This window comes from Chaetura pelagica, unplaced genomic scaffold (genome assembly GCF_000747805.2).
Source record: "Chaetura pelagica isolate M959 unplaced genomic scaffold, ChaPel_1.0 scaffold33, whole genome shotgun sequence".
NCBI classification, from domain to species: domain Eukaryota; kingdom Metazoa; phylum Chordata; class Aves; order Apodiformes; family Apodidae; genus Chaetura; species Chaetura pelagica.
The window spans coordinates 1,038,443-1,066,098 of record NW_009952874.1 but is presented as its reverse complement, the minus strand read 5'-3'; the positions used below and the strand labels follow the sequence as shown (position 1 = coordinate 1,066,098).

At 37.8% G+C, this 27,656-nt stretch overlaps 1 protein-coding gene across 1 annotated transcript in view; it reads left to right on the top strand.

Annotated features, from left to right (window-relative positions):
• The window catches only part of COL5A2 (collagen, type V, alpha 2), a 102,486-nt gene that overhangs the window by 28,661 nt on the left and 46,169 nt on the right, over positions 1–27,656 (top strand). The window lies entirely within an intron of this gene.

Genomic DNA, 27,656 nt, shown 5'->3' with positions numbered 1-27,656 from the left:
AGCTCAGGAATCTGGAATTCAGCTGTACCAGGATGTATATTAAGCAGCAACAAAACTGATAGTCTTCCCTTATATAAATAGTGTATCTGACATGTCAGGATCTCAGTTTGAGGAAAATTGACTGTGAGTACTGCAGACCTGCCAGAACCTGACAGTAAACATGCAACCAGTGGCAGGTCAGGACTCATCATTGAGCTTTTTCTGTTCTTGTGACCTGGAAGGGATTTTACAGCAAAATACCTGTGCTCCCTTTTATTTATAGTTGAGTTGTTTTCTACAAGGTGGGAAGGTAAACTAAGTTCAAACTGCTTGATAATGCACAAAAGGAGTGTCTCCTTTGATGTCCTTAGATCAACAAAAATGATGAATACTTGGCACTCCTGAATTTGAATATATGTTAATTTATTCGTGATAGGGTGCTTTTAAACTGTTTTATGTGAGTGCATTTTGTGGGAGGAAAATGTAGGAGCAATGATAGGATTTGGAGAATGTTTACATGCTTCTGATAGACATAATGCTGCTGTTAGGCTTTTTGTGGAAACTGGGGAAACACATGCAATTAATTAAAGCGTGGTTACTAATAAAGCCTTTTGAAATGGCAAACCAGGACTAAAAATGAGAAGGCCCAATCTGATGCTGATAATAGTAGATGTGGTTAATATCATAAAACTGCAATACAGTTAATGCTGTGTAGCTCATGAAGATCTTATTCATTTAATGAAAAGTTAGCTGTTGCAGTCTAAAACATGACCGGATAGGACACTTGTTGCCAAATGTAGCTGCTATTAAGACCATATTTTATATGGAGTAGGCTGTAGTCTTTCAGAAATGAGAGATTAAATTGCAGCCAAAATGTGGGAGGATGTTCTCTGTTTATGTGAAGAGGGGATGAGCAGACTGGCTTATAAACACATGTGTGTGGTTATTGCATTGACCACTCACTTCTCGGTGAAATCTGCATTGGAGTTTTCAGCTGAGACCTTCCCGCAGCTCCATGGTTTATACGTAGCCAATTCTGTTTGAACAAATGAGTCTGCATGCCCAAAGGGGATGTGTGTGCAGCTTTACAGAGGAAAAATATACAAGACCATACAAAAAATGTTCTGCAAGGCCTTGTTTACACGTGCAGAGTTGGTTAGCTGGGATTTCCCAGTGTGCTGAAAATGGCATAGTGCTGAAACCTGTGAGGATTAAGCTATACTAGTTAAGTTTGAAGTAGGAAGCTGTAATAGCTTGTGATACCCCCAGTCGCTTTTTATTGTTTTTCTTTAAAAGATTTAGAGGGATGTTTAAGATTTACTGGATACTCTCTGTGAAATGCTTGCAGGAAGGCTGTAATTTCTGTAGAAACTGTGGAACCCTGTCACAAAAGTACAGTCATCGTGGACTCAAAAATGAAATGGCATTGCAGCAGTTTTATCACACGTTTCAGCAAGTGAAATCCAATGGGAGCTCATGGGAGTCTTGGTGATGTGACTGTTCCTCACCTACAAGCTATGGAAGGGGCCTGGATCTACTGTGACAGGGTATCAAGCTACATCACGCCATTTTCAGATGTACATCTTTGTACTCTGTGTGGCTCAGACCCTGCTGGGAGGTGTAATCCAGCAAACACTGCCTTAAAAGCTGCAGGACTTTAACCAAGGAAGGTTCAAGGTAGTAGGATAAAAAGCCTCTCATATAGGGAAGGCTCATATGAAGGTAAGGAGGAGAAATTCAGAAGTTTAAAACTTTTACTCCATGTTCCATTCTTCTGCTCCACATGGTTGTGGCTGTGGAGGCAGCTGGCCAGTGTATTTGGTCTTCCTTATGGCTCATTAGGACACGCAGTGTCCTGGTTTGAGCCAGGATGAAGCCAATTTTTCTTTTTACTGATTTTTTTTTTCCTTCAGTGAGCTTTCTTGTAGCTAGCAACAGTGTGTTCTGCTAGGCCGATAAGACAGTGGAATGTTTTTCTAACTACTGAGGCTTCAAGGCTGCACCTGCACTCTACCAGCTCAGACACTACGGGGAGATCTGTGACCCCCCCGTAGGAGGCTGAGTTAGACGGACAGCAAAATTGGCCAAAGATATTCCATTCCATATATCTACATAAGCTCAAAGGAAGGTCAGAGATCACAGAAGACAACTTCCTTCCTTCTTTTTCTCCCTTTCTCTTCCGTCCATGGCCGGCGTCCAGGGAGGACTCTGTTCATCCATCACCGTCGATCCTCAGCCTTGATCTCTCGTGACCCCCGTAACTCTCTGCTTTCTCCAGCAGCAGCTCCGGGATTCCTCGGGACTCTTCCCAGTTCAGGGAAGTGCTGTGGGAGTTGCTGGGGTGGGGGGAAGGCGAGAGGCTTTTTGCCCATACCTGGATATATCTGTATATAATTGTATATATTTTCTTGTATCATTCATTAGTGTTTTAATTAAAGCTGTGTAGTTTAGTTTTCAATCCAGCCAAGTCTCTCTCTTTTTCTCTCTCTCCTTCCCTACCTGGGTTGGGGGGAGGGGGGGTCGAGCGCATTGTTGTCAGACCTGAGTCAAACTGTGACATGCAGTCAGCTAACTGCAGGGGTAGTGTGCAGGTCCTGGGTATGGGGTGTTTTTTACTATAGTAATAAGGTATGGAATGTGTTGGTTACAGTTTGACTCATGCATTTTTTCCTTCCTTGAAAAGTGTCAATGAGTCAGGCTGCAGTGGTCGGAACATAAGAAAGGTCTCTTTTTCCGAAGGTCAAGAGAATACATTCAAGCCAGGCCTTTCTGAATGTTAGGAGATGAAACAGTAAAGGACACACTGCTAGCAAGGGACAACATATAATGCAAGAACACCTTGACAGATTATTTCAACTTGAACAGAAATTTTCTATAAATTTACATGGAAGTTTTAAACTTGAGATGACTATTTTCTAGACTTCAGCTTTGGGTGGAATCCCATTGGGTTTATGTTAAAAGGCTTGTCTATGAACAGTTGCACTCTTATCTCTCCTTGATTTCTAGATTTTTAGATTTATATTCTTCTCTGATTCAGTCATTGGCATAAAATTAAGTTCTAAAACAGGAAATTAATTAACAAACTTGTGTGTAATGGTAATTAAGTTATTTTTATAGATGTCTGTTGCCTATTTAGTTTGAGCTGGTTAAAACTGCAGTGTTTTAATGGTTAGCAGGTGTATTGATAATTAATTAAGTGCCAATTAAGTAATGAACAACAAAGGTACTTCTGGGTTATTGTCAGCCACCAAAATGGGACTCTACGTATTCTAAATAAATCTATGGAGTGTTTCAATCTTGTGAGATGAAATCAATTTGGAAACTAATTTTGTGCCAAACAAAAAGATAGCTTTGTCCTTAGTGCTAAGAAGATGTGTTTTCACCACTAAATAATTAATATGCATTTACACGTGCCAATATAAAAAAACCAGCCTGGATTTTACAGTGAATTAACTGTGTGAGATACTGTTACTACAGTGATGGTTCATCTTGTCTCCACTGGGATTTTACAGTATGTTTTCTAATACTAGTTTTCCCGCTGTAAAAAACAAATATACAACCTCCCCCCCCAAAAAAAAACAACTAACTATCCTGCTCCCTCCCAATCAAAGGAACAAAATTTGTATTTGTGTAGGTACATATTTTTAGTAAGAATTATATCTTATCTATATTTATTAATTTCCAATTCACCTCAATTATATTAGATAAGGAATATGAACAGGGTAGGACTAATTTGGAACCTGATAGCCTAAATAGAGAGAGTGGCAGGCCTTGAGGTGATTATTTCTTTTCTGAAAGAATAATAGAGAGTTTTACAGGATGGTGAAGGAGTATTTTAGAGAATGAATAGGACTGAAATTCAAGAGACAGTGTACTGTGCCCAGATTTTGTAAGAAAGGATATGCAGTCTGAATACATTATTCTACAAGAATTACTGGAACAGAAATCAGTATTTCCAATCTAAAACCTTGTAAAATCATGAGTCATGTTAAAAAGAAATAAAATTATAAGCTTGTTTTTTTAGTGTCTTTCTGTGTGTGTGTTTAAGTTTTTAGCCTCCCTCCCCTCTTTCTTTTATTAAAAAAAGTTAGCTGTTATTTTAGAAATTTTCTTCCTCAAGCTTGGGGCTGGAACATAATATGTTTTCTAAATGCCTTTTTGTAAATTTGCTTTTCAAAATTTCCAAATCTGTTCAGTTACGCCATTTCAGTAAGAAAATATGATATATACCCAACTTATTAAGTAAATGACAGTCATGAAATAAGGTTCAAGAGTTTTTAAATAATCAATTTGAAACAGTCTCTGAAAAAGGTACTTGGTACTGCACTATACCTTAATTTTTGTGTGTATGTGAGAAAAAGAGAGATGCTCTAATGGATATTTCTTGAAATAAGTTCTAGGAAAAATCTCAAATTTTTAAGTTCAGAGATAAGCTTGTCTGGTGTTCCTAATTGCAGTTACAGATCAGATCAAAGACCTCTTTCTACAAGTTGTTTCTTGCTTGTGTGCCCAGACCACAATAGCTACAATGATTAGGCCACCTTTTCCTTTTTGGTAATGTGGTGATTTCTGAAAGCTGCTCTCAGGAGTGCTGGTTGGTGGTACACAATGAGAAATATGAGAGAACCTTCCTTTTGTGTAAAGCTAATGCAGATAGGAAGGTTTCTGACAGTATTTTATAAACCATGTCATCCTTTGTATAGGAACTAAGTCCATAGGTGGATAGGGGATTAATGCTGTTTTGTCCTAATGAGCTTAAAAGTGTGCAGTTCATGGGCTGAAAGATGTGGCTGGTTGTCCTAAGCTTCTTGGGTGGTTTACTGATGTATGCACAGGAAAAACTTTGTAATGGTCTCTAAAACAGTGTAAAAGACACACAGCTCTTTGGACTGTGTGAATTCACTTTCTTTTATTAGCACTGCTACCCACATGTTGATTTGTGTTTTAGTGCAAGCTAGGCGAAGACTGTTAAGTTGTTTGCTCCTCGCTGCAAATAAAATACATTTTATTGTTATAAACTGAAAGAAGGGGATCACATCACAAATGATGTGATCATTTGCTGTGCTATTTCATCTCCATAGGAAATAATTACTTGTGAAGAAAAATACTCTGGAAAAATCCAACCCATTTTCAAAGTACCTTTTTTTGGGAGTTTTACCACCCATGACCCACTGACTTGAGTAAGCTATGTGATTTGTAACTTTTATGATTCTCTGTTAATTAATGCCATATATATCAATAAACTTGGAAGCATTTTACATATGGTATATGGTGATTAGTAACAGTGGAAAACATTGCTTGGAGATCAAGTCCTAAATGTTTTTACAATTTGAAAACCTGAAGTAGTTGAAATGTAACAGGCAGCAAACTGTGAGGCATTGCCACGAGGGAAATAGAATGTCTCTGCTTTTCAGTTTCCAAACAGGCTGCGTGGTGAGCGTGCAGGCACCATGTTCAGGAAACACTTGATTGAAAACTCTCTGGAGCTCCCTCCTGCAGAACCAGCTGGTGGGCTGTTTATACGCCAGCATGAGGTTCTGTGGATATCTGGCATTTCTGTCAATTTTCTGGTGATGCACTTTTAACTTGCTGTTTCTGTATGAAATAGCCTCCCTGGCTACATCTCAGGTTTATAATACTGGAAAATGTGCTTTTGTTCTTTTGTACTATGGTGGGATGTAATCAATTAAAAAGACACTTAAAATGTAGATTTTATATTGAGTGTTTTCTATGCTTGGGTTAGTAACTGTTGCTGTCAGGAATGTTGCCTTCTCAATTTGTCATTGTATTTAACTAGTTCTTTGGGTACAAAATAAGTGGGATGCAGAAGTGGAGTAACTGAAAGAAAGGAAACCCTGGGAGATTTGCTAAGAGCAGCTGATCCCTTGGCTAATGATTTTTCAACATTTTTTAATATGTGGGCCCTTAATAATGTTGGGCCTAACTGTACTTGGGATACTGTGTTCTGTTCTAGAGCCCCTAGCACAAGAAGGACATGGGGCTCTTCCACTGAAAGAGTGGAAATTCTTGACTGTGAAGGTGATGAGACACTAGCACAGGTTGCCTGGGGAAGGTGTGGCTGTGCCATCCATGGAAGTGTTGACGACCAGGTTGGATGGGGCTTGGAGCAATCTGGTCTAGTGGGACGTGTCCCTGCCCATGCAGGGGGTTGTAACTAGATTCTCTTTAAGGTCCTTTCTAATCCAAGCTGTTCTATGGTTCTACCCACTCTATAGCAGAGTACTCTAGAGAAATAAAAGTTCACCACCAACAAATTGCTTTTCCTCTAGCTTTCTTTAAATTGAAGGGATGAGGTGCAGGTCCAAACTACATGCCAGTTTCATGTTTATAGCAAAAGACCAGTTTCTACAATCCTGTTTGTGCCCCATTTTTTATCAGGAAGAAATGTTGGTGAATGGCTTAGAAGGCTACTCTGATGCCATCTGCTCAGGGCTCAGGTTTGGAATATCAGGGCACTTGGGGTAGTTCCTTTTACATCTTGCCTCAATGAGAAAGTAGAACAAAATACTTGCTGGTGTTTCAGATGTATGCATGGATACCTCCTGGCATGAACATAATAGTTCAAACTTTATCTGGTTCTTATAAACTGAAGCTACCTGGCTAAGCAAATTGATTATGAGGCATAGTAGGAATGGGGACTTGGATGATTTTGTGAATTCAAGTTTGGTAGACACAATTATAATGGCTGTAAAGGTTACAATGGAAAACTGGCTGGAAAGAGATTTGCATGATTAAATTCAGAAACGTGTTTGAATCGAGTATGGCTAGACACTGGTGGCCATGATAGCAACACCAGTGAACTTCAGGAAAAAAATAACAAATCTTTTCCAAGAATCCCCCCAACCTGCTTATTTTTCTCTTTCTTGGAGGAAAGTTTCCAATCTTCTGTATGTTGACCACAATGTGTCCCAGATGTTCCCTCTTGTACAGCAGTCTAAAATGTTTTATCCTTATGACATACAAATGGCTGGTTTCACACAGTTAAATGAATTGGTTCTGTCTTTAATACCTCTTTGTATTGCTATGCTTTGATGAAGAAAAATTAGGACAGAAGAATTATTAACAATGATAATGTATACTTCTAATACAAACATTTTGATGCCTACTCTCTAATCAGTTTGAATTTATTTAAAATGTAATCCTACCATCCTAAGCTCGTACTGGCCTGCTATTTTGGTATGATATCAATTTTTTTAACTGCTAAGAACATATTCTAAATGTCTGTTAGGTGGAGTATGTTGAACCTGGTACCTTTCCAGAGTGGACTGTTTGAAAGAAAGAAGTTCCATGCATATAAATCAATAAAAAACTCAGAATGAATGAAATGCCAGAATGATTGTGTCTGTTTTCCATTTATTATATATGCTGTCCTGCACAGAGCAGGATGTTATAAAAGAATGTAATACATAAATCAGAAACTACAGTGTTGTAGGGGATTTTAATTAATGGAAAGAAAAAGAGAAACTAATATTTCAGACTGTGGCTTACATTCCTTGAAGTCACAAACTCCTGAACATAGGAAGAAACTGAATCCCCACCTGTGGAAAATCAGAACAGCAATTGTAATGTGGTGTTAAAGTGTTACTCCAAGTAAGTAAGGTCCTAGAAGAAATTTTGCAGCATTTGATACCATCTCCGTGTTTATATCTTTTGTTAAACAGTTAAACAATATAAATAATGTCAGTAATATAGATTTATCAGTGTTCGTCTTGGCAAAAGAAGTTATTATTTTGGGTTATTAAAAAATTCTGGTTTAGGCTCAGGTTTGTTTTTTTTCAGAACTGTTTCAGTATAGTTTCAGAATGTATTATTTAATGTAAAATAGGAAAAGAAGAAGAAATCTGGCTTTACTTTTATGCTGTTTGCCATTAAAGATTGGTGTGTAAAGTATTGAAATGACTTGTAAAAGCAGTTGAGAGAAAATTCCCTAACAATAGTTGGTCTTGGGCAATGGGCTTGTTAAGTGCAAGTGTGTGTCTCATTCAGCTACTTCAGGTTTTAAAACGGTTCATGACTGGAGAGGAGTGCTGTAGGGTCATGTCCCCTGTTTCCTGAAGCAGGGTTGTCACCATCTCCTGGGGACTGACCTGAGCCCTAGGGATGAAATGTCAGATCTGTAGCCTGGCTGTGATTAGCAGGTAGTGCCAGAAGCTAGTAAATAACAGCAGGACACATTGCTACTCACCATATGAGAGATAACACTAAAAGGCAGTGCTGTTAGTAAGCTGGAAATAGAAGAGGCTGGAAGATTAATTTCTGCAGCATCATTTTGATTTTTGCTGTGAGTCTTAGAGCTTTGAAGTTGTTCTGGCAAGTGATTTTGTTTGTTGTTGTTAGATATCTCTGCATGTATTCATTGTGCTTTCCAACACACATGAAGTCTGGAAATAAGTTGAAACAAACCATTTAAAAATATGCTATGTGCTGTAGACAGAGGAAATTGGAGGAATGCATGAAATGCTTCCTTTCTGACCCTACGTCATATGTTACTTCTAGGGAGCCTTCTTCTAATGTAGAAGTTGCTCATGTCTGTCAGCTTCATAAATTTTACTCTAAGTATTTTGGTAGTGAGGGAAGAGTTTTGCTAGGTGTGTTTTATTACACTTATTAATGAGGTAACTGAAGAAACCTAAACCTGTAGGCAGAGCAAGGAAAATGAAAGATAAAAATTATGTAAATAGTTTGGTTTCTTAGCCATCAGCTCTTGGCAATATGGCATTAGAAGGAATTATCTATTTATTTTTTTGTTTATTTTTGAAGAGAGAAGATCCAAGACTGAGCTGTAGTCATGGCCCTCAGAGACATACTTTCATGCTGATAGGAACATCTGATGTAGAAGCAGAAACTAGAACTCCAGGTTGCAAAACTTCAATCGATGCTTTTCCTAGGTAGAGAGTTTTGATACTTGTTAAATCATAATTCCTCTTCCAGTTGTTCTGAAGTGTTCAACCATGACAAGCTGCAGTATGAATGGGTGGTTCTGGCAGGAAACTACCACTTACAGCCTAGAAAAATGAGCTCCTATTATATAAAAATAGATGTAAAACATGGCACAGAGCCTCGTTTGTTTCTTGAGATTGGCAGGCTTTCTATGAGGGTAGAAATTAATGTGAAAGTGCTTATTGGAGATAGTAATCAGAGGTTTACTAGCCATTCAGTGAAGGAAAATGAAACAATAGCTGTACAGTGGCTTTTGGATGAGTGGGGATTTGGGATACAAAAAAATACTTGTATAATAATGGAATAGAAGTCTAATCATGCTGTAAATTGAGCTAATCTTACCTTAAACACAGTTATGCTATTTTAAACAAAGCTGAGTTTCTTCTCAGAAATACTTTGTTAGATGATTCAATTTTGTTTTTAAAGCTTTCAGAACAGATTGTTGTGAAGTGTGAGAGAAACATTAAAGAATAATTAAACCAGATTTTAGCATTTGGTTTGGAAATGGACTCATCAGTTATTTCATCATGAGCAGCGGTAGAGCAATTTAGAGGACAATATATGTCTTTGTTTTGTATTGGAAAAGTAATTAGTTATCCGTGTCTCATTCTTGTCAAGTTTCTTTCGGACTACTCTGTGAGATCTGAAGTTTCCGACGGGTCTTAGTAACCACAGGACAATGTTTTGGTTTCAGGATTGTTTGAAAATAGCTGTCTGTGTAACTCTGTTTCATAGTTTCATTAACTCATGCTTTTGAAATGATACCCTGCAAAGCAAATGGTAACAGTCTAATAAATGTAACATTTCTGGAAAATAACCAATTTGCATATAATGTGCCAAAGTGGCAGTAAGCATCCATAGTGGGGAAAAAAAAAAAAAGTAACCTGTCTAATTTAGTAATGAAATACTAGTGAATTCATAAGGTTTAGGGCACTGACTCTTCAAACTGCTGCATTGGTACAGGCATCCAGGCAGTTCCCAGAGTGGCAGCTCCTGGTGCCTGGCTGTAGTGCAGGGCTCAGCATCCTGCTGGCTCTGCACTTTTCCAGCTCTGTTGTAGGATCCATGCTTGAGGTACCCCAGGCTCAAGAGCTCACCCTATGAGCACTGTGCAGACGTGTTTGAAGATGCCCATGGGAAAACTCCATCTGCCTGGGCAGGCAGAACCTCTACAGTCTTTAAATAACCTTCTTGCTGCTCTTTATTGACTTGTCAAGAGAGGACAACTTATTGTTTAGGACTGGGAGTGCTTTGCTAGCTGCTGTGAAGTAAGTTCACATTAGGTATCCCATGGTGTCCTGTGTGCTAAGAAATGCAGAAAAATCACGTTACAAAAATGCACAGGAGTATAATTGATGGCTTTTTTTCAACACTCTGTAATGTCCCCAAACCCTACCTCGATTTCAAGTCTTGAAGGATGTATTCTTACAGTCTGTTGTGATTTAGTGAAGCTCTGTTTTCCTCTGTTATTATCTGAGGTGGGATCTCTTGGTGCTGAGTTAAAATGATCTCCTCCTTTGTAGAGACTGGGAAGTTCCCATGAGTTGAAAGGAGTCTCATAACATCCCTGTGTTAAGGCTCAACCTCATGTTTCTTGAATGACTGCTTAATATCAAGACACTGCACTATATATATTGAGTTCAGGTTTCAGAAAGAAAACATGGAATAAAGCTTGCTTGGTCCTGTATGTCGTAATAAAAAGGCAGGGCATACACACTTGAATGCAAAAGTTGTGTGTCCTTGTGTATTTACCACATTTAAACTTAAATGGTAGGTCTGTCTTTTAGAGGGAATTTCATCACTATAAGGAAGGCAGTATGATATTAATGTGTAAGCCATAGATATCACCCTAAAACTTTCCTCTAGTATTTAGAGAATGATTCTTCCCAAACATTTAAGTGAATTACTTCTGTAGCACCAGTACAGGTCCCTGTAAGATTATACAGTTTTGAATGAAAAATAAATAAATCATGTTACCCAAATGTAAATATGGAGTAAATATATAATTTCTGTAGGACTTTCTGAGTTTGTGCAAAATTACTCACTAGATTCTGATATTTGGAGGTGAAAGTGACTGCTAGACCATCTATTCTCTGGCCTTATGTATATCACACTTTATTCATTCTCACCTACTTTACTCTTCAGCCCAGTATTCTGTGTTTTACCAAACTATGTTTTTATTCATTGAATCATTATTATAAAACTTGGTGGGCCTTATTCTTCTAGTTTCTCAAGAATTTCTAAGGTACCTTTCAATTTTTTTGATGGTTCCTCATGTATCTGATTGAAAAACATGGTCTCTTGAACACAGTTCTTTTTGGACATGTGTTTTTCATCTGTGCTTCTTGATAATGTCAGCGGGCCTCAATATGTCTTGTGGGGTCTAATGTCTTGCCTGTTTGCATGTTGTTGCAAGTCCTGGGACCTCAGCATTTGCCTAGGATTTAAAAAGAAGTATATTGAAATGTATAATCTCTGTTATCTGCTGGTCCATTCCTATAATAAAACAATCTTTATTATTCTCCTGTGCCTCAAGGAAAGCATTAAAGCTCAATGTGATTTTTGTTACTTAGAATTTGAAAACTGTTACTTTAACATTCATATGTACTAGAACTCTTGTCCTAGCATTTGGGTTTTTGTGGTATTCGGTTTTTGGTTGTGTGTGGTGTTTGGTTGTTGTGTGTTTTTTGGGGTTTTTTTTGGGTTTTTTTCATATACTTGGATCAGCTCTATTATAATTAGTTTTCTTTGCATGTCTAAGAGTCCTGAAACTGCCACGAAACCAAGCACAATGAGGTATGAATGCACAGGCCTCACACCAGAGATCTACCTTCAGTGATCCTCCTCTGTTCTGCCTTCTGTTGTTGTTGTAACTTGTTTCTTCAGTCTAATTGCACATAATGAAGAAAACTTCTAAGAGGGCAAACAGGCAGATTTATAGAAGAGTTACACATCTAAAAATGTAAATTACATTAAATTGTAGTTACAATACACAAGAACGTGTATTTAGGTTCAATAAGTAAACCAACTAAGAAATTACAGAGAATTGAAATTATTTTTGAGACTAATAATTTAGTATGTTGAGAATCAAATGAGTACTCCATTTCAATTACATATTTGATGTTGTTTCTTTAAAAATTAGCAATGCATGTCCTACTAACATAATAATTAAAGATTAGGTTAACACCATTAACTGAAATATCATTTGAATTTGATCTTGAAATGTAATTATAAAATCTGTATAGTAATTGTGGAGCACATGGTTCCAATAGTGTACAGAGCTCATATATATACCAAAAAAAAGCTTGTAATTCATGTGGCAGGTTGTATAGTAGAACCAATGAATGCCAGTGTATAAGAATGATTTTACAGTGTAATAATATCAGTTTGATCATTTGCAATCATCTCCATGGAATATTTTTTTTTTTTATATTTAGAGATTGCCTATTTTTCTGATAAAAAGAAACTGATGAGTGAAGGTATTCTGCATTTTGTATTAAAAATGGAAGAATATTGAGATTTTTAACTAATTTCAGTGGTCAGATACTCAGCAGCTGCGCAATATTATTGCTTTAGAACTGACTTTTTATATTTATTTATTCTTACTCCTCTATTAATGCCATAACTCTGTCTCACTCAGCAGTCACCTTTCTCATACTTTTGGAAAGATTCTGTGAAGTACAACTAGCAATCTCAGAGCTTTGTAGTTTTTTAAGTTATATTTGAATTATAGACTGTGTTGAGTGTAAACTACACAGCTCTACTTAATATAAAGAGTGTAAAGGGCCCTGAAACAATAAGGCTCTTTCTGTATATGCCAAACAAGTGGAACAGTGCTATGCGGGTCAACATTGAAACTACATAACTTACATTGTTCTACTAATACATTGAAAGGATATTTTGCATCCCTAGCCTTGTTGATACAAATCTATTGAATCACTGTCTTCCAAATTATTACTAGATCCCCCCTGTGCCCCAGTGTGAGCACAAATTTATACCAGTTTCTTCTGTTCACACTTATTAGTAATGAATTGTACAGGGGACTATACCCCTGCCAAAATGTCATGGAGCTCAATGCTCAGGTTGATTACTAATTCACTCCAAACCAAAGCAACAGTCTTCCAGTTTCTGAAAGTTGCCTCTTTGAGGGGTTTCCCAGACACTTAGCTGATCTAATTATATGTATGTGTGTATGTATGCATATATAAAAATACGCATACACATATAAAAGTATAGTTACAATCTTTATATAATACATACACACATATATAGTTATAATAATATATACATATGTAATACATGTATTATATATATAAGGCTATTACCTGTCTTTGGGTGTATAACCTTTGTTGCACTTTGTACATTATCTTGTTCTGTATATGAGAGTATCTGTGGTAGCTCACAGCATCCGACACAAATTTCATCTGTCACATCGGCAATGTTTAATTTATTATTAATATTCAGCGCCTTACTGGACAGTAAAAATATCCTCACCCCACCAACCACAGAAAACCAGCCCTGCAAAAAATTCCCCTGTCAAGCACTGAGCAAATTCCTTATCAAAGAGGGATTTGTGGTAAAAATAGAAGAGGAAATATGAATGCCCCAAAGCTTCTAGGAGAAGAACAGAGAGCTTGTCAATGTAGGTGTACAAAGAAGACCCTGATCCAAATTTAATGAGGTAAAAAAAGTTTTCGTGGTTGTTGAATGAGAGGAGTCTTAAATTCTGGGTTGGGTCCAGAACTGAGTGGAGAGAGAAGCATTGTTAGATCTACTTCTAACATAGATAATAAAAAATGAATTAGTTTTCAATAGGTACACTTTGTGTATATGTATTAAATTGTCATAGAGAATCATCAGTTCTAGATTTTGCCTCCAAGTGCTCTGTGCAAATTCTGTCATGTAGTGAGGAGCACGTGTTGAACCCTAACTCCCATTTCTAGAACAGTTTTCAGGGTTAAATACTTCTGAGAAGGACAAAGCTTAAATGATGTTCTCTAAAATGTATCTGAATGTTGTTTGTAATTTGAGGTTTCAGCAGTAATTAAATCTGTGAGAGCTCATCCATGATAAAGATTTACAGCGATATATTTTTTAGGACTTAACCTTTTACATACATCACAAATAACTTTTATCTGCATTATTTTCAGTTTTTAATGGGTCCTTGTTTTACAGGTGTTAATAAACATACATTGTGTATATGCCTATTTGACACAGTATTTGTACATATATGACAATATTTGACAGAGACGAAGTGGTTTTGGATTCTGCATCAGTGAAGTCACTGCAGTTGTGCCGTAAACATCTGCAGAAGCAGACTGAGACACAACCTTCCACAGTGACTTGTTTCTGTTAGAAATCAGTGAACTGCTTCTGGAATGCTACCACTTTCTCTGTATGTTGGCCTCAGCAAACGCTTCAGTTCTCTCTTTTCCATGTGTTAGCTCAAGAATTACTTTCCCCCCAATTTTTCCAGGTTACTCCTGGGATTGTATCTTGTTAGTTGATGTAGAAATCTTGCCTACAAGCTTGAAAAGTGCTGGAAATGTGGAGGCCTTTTCTGGAAATGCTGACACAACTTTATCTATAGCTTAGCAGTGTAACCCATCTGTTTCCAATAAGGTGGTTATTATCTTTTCCTGTCAACTGTATCACTACAAAAATATTTTGCTTCCTTTTTCAATGCCTATAGCATGCAGGAGTGCCATTACTGACATGATAAAAATTAGCTCTATGAAAGACAATTTTCCCTTTTGAGACCATGCAGTTAATATATCAATTTATGTGCATTTAATTTCCAGAGGCAAAACGCTATATTCCTTTTTACATTCTCCCAGTTCATCAGTTTTGGTAATTCTTCAGGGATACAAAAGAGGACCACACTTAGACATACATCTCTTAAAATTGTTGCTCATCCACTTCTTTAAAAAATGGTGCAGCCTATGGCTGTGCTGAAGAGCTGTGGTAAATGGTGGGAGAGTCCACCAGTGTTGGTGTTGATGCATGAACTTCAGTGCACCTGCACCCCTTCATACAAACTAAGGATGAGGTTCTGTATATTCAGTTTGTGGAAGTTTGTCATTTAATGCAACTCTGTTGCCTTTGTCACACGTAATAGATTCATGACAACAGGTAGATGTTAGGAGACCTTAAGCCTTGGAGAATTTTGTTTTAAACTTTGGGTAAAGCCCTGGTGAATCAAAGTACAGAGGAATTAATTCATGCTGTGTTGCCAGCTCAGTGCTGAAGTTCTGGAGAAGGTATGAAAAAAGTCTTGTGGGCCGTGTACGAGTAGAAAATTTAGTACACTACCTGCATCTAGTATACTTTGTAACATTACTGAAAGTCTGAACTCTCACACGATTTTTTTTTCAAAAGAGCTAGGCAGCAAAGCACTCTAACAAGGAGATTCGTGTTGATGTGTTAGCAGTTTTCTTTTAGATCACTATTATCTGTAAGGCAGAAGTTAAGCTATGCTTGAAAGCAGCTAGAAAGCTGCTCCTGAGTACTAGCTGTTCATTATTTGGCAGGTGTGGGTGCAGCATGTGCATGACAATTCTGCCTGGCATGAGATAAAGCGCTTTGTCTTGCTGCACATCTGGTTTGTTGTTCATATCTTGTCTCAGTGTGTGTGCAGCTCAGTCATGTGGCTCATGACTTGCAGGTCCACTATTGGACACCTATCACTGTGGGTGCTCTGTCCCTCTTACAAAGCACTAGTGTCTGAAGCAATCATTCCTTATTTTCTGTGGTGCATTTTATTTTAGAAAATTGTATCATGTTAGCAAGGCACTAATTAATTTGTTCCTAGGTAGGAACCAACTAACCTGATTGTATTAATGATATTTTTAAAACAATATAATGATGAAACATTTGGCGTTATTTGGCCTTAGCTGCACGAAAAATTGTTGGGAGTAGCTACATTAGCACAGGCCACTGGTGGAGAAGGAAGTAGTGAGGAAGGACACTGGCAATACTGCATTTCTTCATTAGTGTGAATAAATTTAGCAATAGGACACTGTTTTGGAAATTATCACAAACCTCTGGTGTACTTTATGGATAGATGCTAGCTATTTCCAATTCCCTGGGAACACTCTTAGAACAGAATGATCGATATGTATGTAAAAACCAGATGCTGATTGAGGGACCAAAAGTAAAAATCTTTAGCGGGCATAAACTGGAGAAGATCCACTTTACTGACAGCTACTGATTTTTCAGAGCTGTGACTCTGAATCAGCTGAGAATGCAACACTGTACTTGCAGCCTTTTTCTTCAGGTAAATGTGAGTACCTTTGGTGATGAACTTGATAATGGCAATAAAGTATAACAACCCAGACTGACTGAATTTCAACAGGTGGGTAGACATTTGCATGAAGACATTCCAGTCTTATTTAACACAGAAGTGGGAATAATTATTTGGGCAATAAAGCCACTACTTAAAAGAACATGAACATAAATACCTTACAGGCTTTGAAGAATCAAGATAATGATCTCACTCCTGTCCTCTTGATCATAATGAGCCTTGGACTTTACTGTTGTTACCAAGAGCATGTTCCAGTGTATTTAGTACTCTGCTGAACTGGATTCCTATTTCTAAAATGATGGTAAAAAAGGGGCAAGTAGTTGCCTACTCCTAAATTATTGGGTAGCAATGATTTCTTTTTTCTAGTAGACTGAGGTCTTGTGGATTACTTCTTGCTATAGAGTTGCTGATGCTTACAAAATTTTATTGAGTAGTTCTTGAATGGGAAATTGCAATGTTAAAGTATCTTATTGATGTAACACTCAAAGATATGTAAGGTGATAAAGTAAAGCAAAGATATGCTTTGTTCTTTGGGAAAGAAAACCGAGTTTCAGAGGAGGAATTTTGAGTTTGGGCAAAGAAAATGAAGCGGAAGGGTTTTCTGGTTCAGAAAATGAAATTATGTAGGGACATAAAGATAGGTAATGCATTCTTAGGAAAAGTAAGACCTTGAAAATCTCAGGTGAGCTTGTGATAAGCTGGAATTTCTCTGAAGCAAGCAAAACATTATTTGAGCTTCTTCATGGAGTTACTTGAAAAAATACCTGAGAGCTTATGAATGGACTTGTATCATGTTTGGATGCCAAGCTGCTTCTTCAGTAAGATAATATTGTTTAAATAAAAAAACCTTTTGTAAGTCCCCATTCAAGTAGAGCCTGCAGGGCCCTAAAGGAGGGGCCCATACGTCCTGTATGAAAAGCCCCAAACTGTAAGGTTGAAAAGTAATTGGGTGGTTCTTATGCTGCATTTCATGTACTGTGACTAGTCACTTCTAAAGATCTACTGCATTAAAGTGAAAAAACCTGTACTGAAAGGTGTTTATAGGGAGCTGAGGTGATGTGATGCATCATGAAATGTCAGTGCCTCTAAATGTAACATAGTAATGCTTTGCATGGGATTGAATCCTACTGATGTTAACGGTTGTCTTTAGATGCCAGCGGCTCTGTCCCCAAAGGCTTATTTTTTTCCAGATGGGAATGTTCTATAATGTAATTTTTAAGATGGGTAAACTAGGACACACATTTCCCTGCTAAACTGAATTGAAGGTGATGCGCAGAATTCCTGGCTTCCAGTGATTACCACTTCAAAGACCAAACCAGGTCTGGTCACATAGGAAGTCAATTGAGTTCCATGTGTTGTTTATACAGATTTGAGTGCAATGAAAAACTGAACATTTCCACCAGCAATGATGGGGCACAGTCACACTAGAGTGCCCACATACCCTGAACTGTTCCCAAAAGTCTTGAGTCTAATGTCTAAGATGCATCCCTTAAGCATGGATGCTCTCACAGATTTTCCATCTTTTGCAAAAGGGTAAATACACAATGTTTTTGTATTTTATGCATTTACATGCATCTGATTGCAGCTCCTAAATCTGCTGTGAGAGTTAACTGCTGCAGAAATATATCTGTACTCATTTCCAGAGCTTTGCCTTGGAAAAAGAATGTTCTTGTAACTTGGATGCTGCGTTCTTGGGCTTTAAAGGCTCATATCAAAGAAGCAATAGTAAGATAAAATGAAAAAGATCTGAAACATGATAAAGTAGTTTTCAAAAGAGGAGCTAAGGGAAATAAAAACTAGATTAAGTTCAAAGCAAACAGTAGCTGGAGGTGATGACGGCTGGTTTTGTTTTAAACTCTGCATCCCTGCTTGAATTTTAATTAACTCAAAACCTTTTTAGTATGGACTATTTGCCTGACAAAAGTTCATAAGTCTTCATCCAGAAGTATGGAAGGATGTCCAATGAATAAGAGCAGAAGAGCCTGCAGGAAAGCCTTTAATTTCCTCTGTCTCAGAAACCGTAATCCTGAAGGGAGAGCAAAGTAATAGATGGTATGTATCTTTATAAAGAATATTTATCTGTGTTATGTATCTAGATACATCAGTGTGGGTAGAATTTCTTTTTTGCTAGCATTTTTTGGTGTTTTTGTTTTTTTTTTAAAATGCTCATTTTTAATATGTTTGGACCAAGAAGTAGGCCAATACCAAAGCCAAGTTAAAAATGAAATTCAAATAAAAGTATGTAACTTTATTTAAAAGCAGAATGCAGCAGTGGAGAGTCCCAAAATAGAAAAAGATACTTCTAATTCTTATTTCACTCTGGGTTTTCTAACCATGCCTTATTAACTTTACAAGGTTTATGTTACCATTTCCCACTGTTGCATAAAGGCAATGTAAGAAACTGGGTTTTGTTTAAACTTCCTTCTTAAATGTAATTAAGTTATGCAACACTTTGAAAATGAAGTTAGGATACTCTTCCTCAGACCAGCCATATTCTCCTTGTAGGTATTAAATTTTAAGTATTTTGGTCTACAGAAGTGAGAGTGTACTTGAAGATATCTTGGGAGTTGCAGTAGACAACCACTAGCCTGTGCCAGAGGAAGTTGTTTATAAATATCTGGGGTTTCCCTAGCCAGTCAGGATGAACTGAGGCAGCTTTGGAGAAGTCTCATGACTCAGTAGTGATGAAAAAGATAGAATTGGGTCAGGTCAATGAAAACATTTTTCCTCAGCTTGATTTAGATGTCTGTTTTTTACAAAGCTGTTTTGGTATAAAGATCTCTCTAGCAAACCCCAATGTTTTCTTGACAGAAATAGGTGATTTCAAACATCCTGAAAGCAAAAGGAAGAGTTTTCAAGTGGATGTTTCTAATAAAAGCACCTTCCTTTGTACTTCAGTAATTCAGTGCTTTCCAACAATAAAAAATATTGTAGAAATGTTACTGGCTGGTGCTAATTGTCTTTTATATTAATTCTCAAGAATTTTCTCATTCCTAACATTTATAGACATGAACTGAGCGTTGCTCACTTGTCACTTGCTGACATTGTTATTTTTAGGCACTGAAAGAAGGAAACTGCTTATTGCTCCTAAATCTGCAAGTAATAAAAAAGATGTTTACCTTTTGTAGAAGTTAAACCCTCTCTTAGGCATGAAATGCACCTGAATTGCTCAATCACGTACATGATTGACTTTAGATGACACTTAAAACTAGGCTGCTCCTTTATAACCTTCATCCCTGATGCTGTGCAGAGAACACCAAGGATAACCCAGAAGGCTGCCCAAGCCTGTTCCATGTCATCTTGAAACCAGAAGTTGCTGACTGGGCTGTCTGAAGTGTGGTAAAGGTAATGTTAGCAGAATAGAAACAGAGGCTTTGTTTTTGGGATTTTTGCAGACTTTTTTTGTTTGCCATTCTTCTTTTATAGTTTCTCAGAGGCCCAGAGTTCCAGCAAATGAATAGCTTTGCTGTACAAGCAGCATATTATGTGTATAGCTTTCCAGCAATACCTTCCTACTCCACCCAAACACTGGGCAGTTTTCACTTCAGTTTGAAATGCTGAGCCTGCTGGAATGCAAGGATTTTTAATTATGGAACTGAATTTTCTTAGTAATTACAAATCTTTATTTTTAGTTGAAGAAGAGGGTGATATTAGCTAGCAAGGATGCATTTAGGGGATTACATGAGTCCACTTCTTAAACCACAATGTAGAAAAGCTTTGTGGAAAAGGCAATGTGTAATGACAGGCTTCCACTGAACTTTGATGTGTATAGCTTCAAAGAATGGGGATGTTTGAGTAGCAGCAAGACGTACATGTATGTTTTGTCTGACTTCAAAGGAGCTAAATCCTACAAAACAAGGAAGGCAAACCAGTTCTTTTGCAGTGCATAGTTATTTTATCAGAGTTTTATAGCATATGTGAAACTAGGAGAGTGGAGCTTGTAAGGGTTTTATTAGATGGGTGCAGAAAAGAGAGGATCAGACTGCAGTTAGGGGCTATATATTAAATTAATCTCCCTTTGCTATTGAATTAGCTAAATCTACAATGAGATAATTGGCTTGGTGAACAAAGGAAGAACAGCGAATGCAGTTTACCTGTAGTTTGGCAAGAATTTATATGCCTTCTCCCATGGCATCTGTGGGCAGATTGGGGCAAGTTTTCAGTCCTACGTTCAGTATGGCACTGAATGGGTGGACAACAATGTGAATGAAAACCTGGTGGAGCTGTTGAGGTCCAAGAGTAATGGTTGGCAGTTCAAAGTCCAGGTGGTGGCTACATAATGGTGATGTACCTGAAGGCTCAGAGCTGGGACCAACAAGAGATGGTTCTTGCAGAACCTGGGTGACACAGTCACCTTCCACTGAAGGGCTTGTTGCTTGGGCAATTGGTTTCCTGCTGGTGGGGCAACCAAGATGGCTTCTTGTGAATCGATGATGGATTTACTACAGGAATCCAAATTTACTGGAGTGGAAACCTTATCTCTTTGATACTGGCAAAGGAAGCAGCTGAGAGGACTTTCTTCGCAGCCAAAGTTTTTTACTGAGGCACACCAGTCCGAGACTGGATTTTGGAAAGACCAAAATCAAACATTCACGGATTCCAGAAGACTGAGCCAAAGTAGACAGTAGAAGAATATTACATTTTCATTGTTATCTTGCTGATTTAGACTTTGGTTTAAATACATCAGACGCATTATGTCCTGATAGGATTTGCTTTAGTATGTAGTACCAACAGTTGGCCAGAATTCCCACCAGCAAGGAATGTTTAATTTACTTCCAGAATGAAGGCAGTTACATTTCTGGAAATGTACTAATTGCAGTTTTAATTCTCTTTGAATTTTAACAACAATGCTTGCACTGCTGAATTTGTAAGTGTTGAGCAGCACTGCTCTGCTTCCACTGACAAAATGCTCTCGCAGCACATCCTTGTAGTTAGCTCCCCACCAAAAGAATCTGCTCTTTCTGTGGGACTAGCCTGTCTGCATACAAATGAAAGTGATTGCACTTAAAAATATAATCCCAGAGTAAAAAATGAGTTCCAAAACTTTGCTTAGAAAAACAAATGACCTCTGTTGCCTAAAGTCTCTTTTGAAATAACGAAGCATAATAATTAGCCACTATCAGCATTCTTTTTAGGCTTTTTCTGCCCTGAATCTTGAGGAAAGGTGGTACAGGTGGCTATAGCTGAAGTGACTTCATTGTAACAATGAATGACAAAGGTCCAAGTAGGGCATTTTGTGGCCATGTGTGCTCCAGCAGAGACCCAGCACCCCACTACAGGCTTCAGTTTTTGAAGTATTTACTTCAACTGCTGAAATCTGCGACAGTGTTTTCTCAGGCAAGCCCTGAATGCCACCCCATTACAATCTATGCACAGCCTTAGACATTTGGAAGTAATTTTATTTCCTGCTTGGGGCTTGATTCCTGTCATCAAAGAACATTTGAATAAGCTCTGCTGGCAGATCAGGCTCTTCAGACTCCCTCACCCTGTTCTCCAACAGGCACCAAGCAACATGTCCAGCCATCCTGCTTGTGAAACATTGAAAACAGAGAAAAACAAAATAAAAACATGTTTACATCTAACCTCATTCATGGGATATCTCTAGTGAGTTAGTTTAACTAATGCTTTTGAAGTATGCAGAACCTGGATTGTGCAGTAACCAACAGGGCAAGCCTGGCTGATCTTTCAGTGAAGTGCCTGCTGCAGAGTTCCCTGCCCTTTCTGTAACACATGACAGGGTGTATAGGTGGGCTGAGTCTTGTTCAGTAGCTCAGGAACAGTGAAGTTAATATGCAGATATAGCATAATCAGATGTTCTTAGGGAATTGAACAGTGTAATAAATACTGGATAGTGCTGTGGGACCAGCAAGAAAAATCCTTTTTACTGGGAGGGATCCCAGTATATTCTGCATTTGTATCCAGCATGTGTTCAATCTTGTAATGAAACATTGTTCTTGATTGTTCTGTGTTGGAAATGAACTTTATCTATAAAAAGGTAAGTAAAACTACTTCACACTGATGGAGACATAAATACATGAATCTGTTAGTTGGGAAAATACGGACTACCAAACCAAATGTAGGATAGCATTGTTTCCATCCAGTTAAGGAAACAAGGAAGAAGGAGTTGTATATTTCAGATGTTAATTTAAAATTTATTCAGAGGAGTCTTTACTGGGGAGATTACCTCTTTTCCGAAGTCAGGGTATATTGTTTTGCTGTTGCTTTCTGTCTCTGCACAGTTGTTTAGAGCTCAGAGGTTGGATTTGCTCAGTTGAAGAGGGTGAACTCTGTCTCCTTAGTGTCAGCCACAGAGTATATATCTTCAGTAAGGCTTTGGTTAACTGCTATAGCAATTCCAACAGTTAATTAAACTTCTGATTGGAAGCTGACTTGCACCTTGATACTTACCAGTATTTATTAATATGTAATGTTATTTGGACTCTGCAGGAAAAAACATTGTGTCTGTAACATTCCAGTCCTAAAATACATATTTTAAAAAAATTATCTACATTGTTTAGGAGAACACCTTGGGACTTTTATACTTCTGAAACAAGGCACAAAGTATTTCAGCTCCTTGTCTGGATGACTAACCAAAAAATCATACTAAAAACTCATTCGGAATTAAGACCATTCAATATTTTTTAATCTGTGGAATGCTTTTAAAAATACTAATTTCTTGTCAACTTTGCTAATTGTCCTCTAGGATTTTTTACGCAAGAGCTCTGCACCTCTTTTCCAAAGAAGCAATTCTTATGAAATCTGGTTTCCTACAGGTTTGTGTTTTAAACTGTATGCTTGTGCACATTCCCAAAAGTATGAGAGAGATTTGTTATTACATACCTGTTTTATGAGGGAACTTTGGTGGGGCACTGACTCTGAACTCCCCCTCTTCCTAACCTGTGTATGTTCACAGAATTTGCAGAAGCACAATTAATTGTCTTAGTGTCCTGGTTTCTCACAAGGTGTCTGTAAAACTTGGCTGAAATCAGCCACTGCAATAAAATGGATCTGGGGACACAGATGTTACAGTACAACCAGTAGTATCATGTAAGCCAAATAACTTTTCCTTAGGAAATCATAAGGGAAATGCAAAATGAAATGTTCAACCAGACCTTCAGATTGCATAAAACAAAACAGAGCCACAGACTTTAAGAAAGTAATCTTGTTTTAGGTGAGTGAATATCTGTGCTAGTTATTCTTTTAGACAGTCCCGTAATGAATAATTCATCTGCATGATACTCTGGGTGAATCTGTGGATGTCATTTGTTGCTCTTGGCTAGACAGGAAGACTTAAACTGATTTGAAGCCACCAAGAGAACATGAATTTATTGTGACCATTAGTGAATTAAGACTGTCTTACAGACCTTGTTAGTGGTTAATGTTTCCAAGAGAAGACCAGGTTACTTGGATTTAAGTGCATTGTTGTGTTGTAGGTGTTATCTAGACTTCATTAAGCTGTATGATGAATTCTGAATGGAAATGTCTGAATGCAAAGTTGATTTTATTTTGAAAGCCAAATATCTAATATTAAGTGAATTGTGAATCAGTTCAGTCTTTTATTAGTAAGGGATTCTAGGTTTATCCTTGTGTACTGTAAAGTACTTATATAGACTGTGTGTTAATCATTATTAACAAGAATTGCTTTTGTGCAGCAAATGTAAAATAGGTTTTGTATTTAGCAGCACTCCTGAAAAGTATCTGATTTTCAAAATAATTGATGTTTACATTGTAATTTGCGTGGCACAGTAATTCAGATAATGCTTTATTAGCAGTCAAAAAAAGTTAACAAAAGCTAAACAAAACAGGCAGTCTGACTCTTATTGGAGTAAATGAGAAGTTTTTTCCATTGATTTAATGGGAACTGCATCAAGCCCTACATTATTGTTGCAACAGGCTGACAATCAAAGATTGTTAACACCAAGATCCTCTTGTCCCTCTCTTGGCAGGCAGTGCATATGCACAACAGTACATCTGAAAAATGGTTGTTAGCTCACATAGTCTTTCACTTTGATTTACTTCTGCACCTTTGCTTTGTGAGTCAGAAGGATCAAATTTTGTAATTCAAAACCTGCAACTTAGCTTCTCATATTCTAGATTAAAAAAAAACCAACACACACACAAAAAAAGCCACGGTGCCTATGTAATCTTTTATTTTCTTACACTTTCTGCAAACTAGCACCAGGTTGAAAAAGAGAGGATGAGAAGGTACCTTCACAAGCTATTTTATTTCCAGCCCTTTTTTATTAAATGACCCTACCTCTCTGTTCCAGTCTTTTTATGTTAAACCATGTAAAAGCATAGAGGTTTGGTTACAGTATGCATCAAGAAGTCTTTCTTGGTAGAAGAAAGCATAAAACAGGCAGACTGCTTTCATTACCAGTCATCATCTTTTCTGCTTTTCTTAGACTATGTTCCCTGCTGCCATAGGTCTATCAACCCTTAGACTCCTTTAATTATCACATTGGTAGAACTAGATAAAACACAATCAAATGGAACTGCTTTGGTGTCAAATAATTTTCTTTCCCTTACCATTTCATCTATGAACCAAAGTTGTTAATGTCTGCAAAAACCCTCTATATCTTCACGTTTTGCTCAGGACACTTTTTTCCCAAGTAAGGCATTGGGAAATGTACTTTCTATCAACTAGCTGCCATCTCCTCAGCTGAGGTAAGGTTGGCTGCTGCCATATTAGGTTGTCTATAAGCAGTGACTGGGAACAGGAGAGTATACTTTGGGGAAGTAAACTTTTGGGAAAAGGAAAAATAAGACCTTAGGTTTACAGCTTCAGCAAGCTTTCTTGTTTGCACGGTGGAGTAGTCTTTCTTTTCTCCCCTTCTTACCCTTTTCTTTTGAAATATTTTTTTCAGAAGACATTGTGTTCTTCCTCCATCCCGCCCACCCAACCCCCCCCACAAGTTTTCTCTTTTTAAGGTGTCATTTTCTTTATTTATTTATTTTTGTTCTACCTGACCTAGTTCCATGCCCAAGCCTTACTTTCCTTATTCACATGCAAGATGCAAACCAGAAGTCAATGACAGCAGTACAGCAGGTACAGTAATGTGGAATTACTTAAAACAGCAAACCAAGCAGCAGTGAATTTCCAGGCATTTTTTTCAAAATGAGGTGTATGTGGTTGTGCAATATTGAAATGGTTTCATATGCTGTTCTTTAAAACACTCGACCTGTTCTTTGCTTGTTTAGGAGTGAACTTAAACTTGAGTGGAATTTACTTGAATGGAAAAGAAGCTCAGCACAAAATAGGCAAAGCAGGGTGTGCCTTGCCCACCTTTACCGTGCATAAACTTCTTCGACACTTGTTCGTGATGACTGATGGGCTTTGACAGCCATCTAGTGGCTGGGATGGGGTTCCCCCTCCCCAGTAATTAAAATTTTGGTGTTGTCACAAAACTGGGTCTGGGTATGCTGCTGCATGATGGGATTTTTACTTCCAAAATGTTCACGTGTAGTCTCCAAGTATGATGATTTAGTATGAGCTATAACTGACTGACTTCTTATCAAATGGTTCTTTAAAGCAAAATGGTACTCCCAACAGGTCCATATGTAGCAGAAAAAAAAATGCATTGTACTCATTGTGCTTTTAATTGAAATCCTCTTTCACTAAGGTCCTTTGTGAATGGAAGTGACCTTGAATATTTCATAGGGTATTTCTTCTACCTTAACTTTTGTATTTGCAGGCTGCTTTGAAACCAGTTTTCACCAACTCAAATTGATTTACAACTCTGTAGATTCTCTAGTCAGGTCCAATACCAGTTAGACTTGTACTTTTTGTTAGTAAGAAAGGAACCGGTTAACGGGCCAACAGATACTTTTGCCACATTAAGAATTTCCTAAGCTGCTTCTCAAACCTGGAAATAAATAGTAGAACAATTTCCTTTGCTGCTTTTCACGGTCTGGTTGTAGACGGATAACATGCCTGCAGTCCAGGCCTGAGAATAAAATGTCAGAACATGGTTGTGGTATGAATTGACTTTGAAATAGCTGCTCTTTTCAGGTTACTCATTGTAATGCAGTCACAGCAGAAAGGAAATCTAGAATGCCAAATGTACTCAAAAGACTTAAACTTAAAAATGTGTTTTCTGGTGGTCTTGTGAGGTGAGGTTTATTGCTTGTGTTTTGGTGATTTTCATTATCAGCATATTTGCAATTTAATGAGAAGGCAGACCTCTTAGTACACTTCCAGAAGTTGGTATGTGCTTTTCCCCCCTCCCCGCCTTTTGTCTGCCTCCTTCTCAGCTGCCAAGTGGGACCCAGGCAGCAGCCAGTCACCATCTGGCTCAGCTCTGATTTGCCAAAGCAGTTGCTATGTGGTTTGTTTGAAGTTATGACAGAATGCTGACTTTGGGCTTGGTAACTTAGAAATTTCATTTATGCAAACTACTGCGCTTCTAAACAGCACAACGAGTTCTGTGGGAGCTACATTAAGGAAGACATAGACCATATGCCAGACATCTGGGGGGAAAAGGCTAAATATGTCAGACAGTGCCTTATGTCATGCACGCAGGGGAGAAGAGAGAAGAGTGCTTTCCAAAATACAATCTGCAGTTTGGAAAATTATTCTCACAGTGTCATAAATGGACTGTACAGCACACTTGGTTGTGGTTGATGTCTTTACTTCACACTGAAAACATTTCCTCCTGAGCTTCTGCAGCACCCCTTCAAGTCAGTTTGTCAGCGGGTGTGATAAACTTATTGAAGAGAGGAGTTGACCTGCTACAAATCTGTTTTGCAGTTTCTGTTAGAAAGCTGCAGAAATTAGCAATGGCAGGCAACAGTTAATGACACATCTGCTCCTTTTCTCCAAACTTTGACATTGATGGAGTAACTGGGCTTGAATTAAGGCATGAAACTGAAATTCCAAATCTGTTCGTATTTATTACTTTGTGACTTTCAGTTTACATCTGTTTTAAATTAGGATAAAAATGCATAGATTTGATCTTCCATGTTGGTAATACCTTACCACCAAGACCCCAACAGATTATTTTTTTTTCTTTTCAACAAACACTGGAATGTCTGCTCAACACTGTCATAAGTCTGCCTGTGTAAGGTACCTGCAGCAGGGAGCAAGCAGTGATTGCCTTTTCATACAGAAGTCTCTCAGGTTCTTCTCCTCAGTCAGATGTTTATAATGCTCTGTGCACAAGAGTAATAAAGAGCAGTCACATGGCAGGAGTCCCTCAAGGCAGAGCTGGTACCCCTCTGAGCAGAATGACATCCAAAGACTTGTGAGGCAGTGTTCATTTGATACTTTGGATTGTGCACTCCATGATGACTCTATTTTACTTTCTGGTCAAGAAATAAGGTGATTGATCTTTAAAAGTCCTTAATAACAAATTTAGCTACACTGGTGGACTATTTTCTTCATGTATGTGATGCTCCTTCTCATCTCCAGATG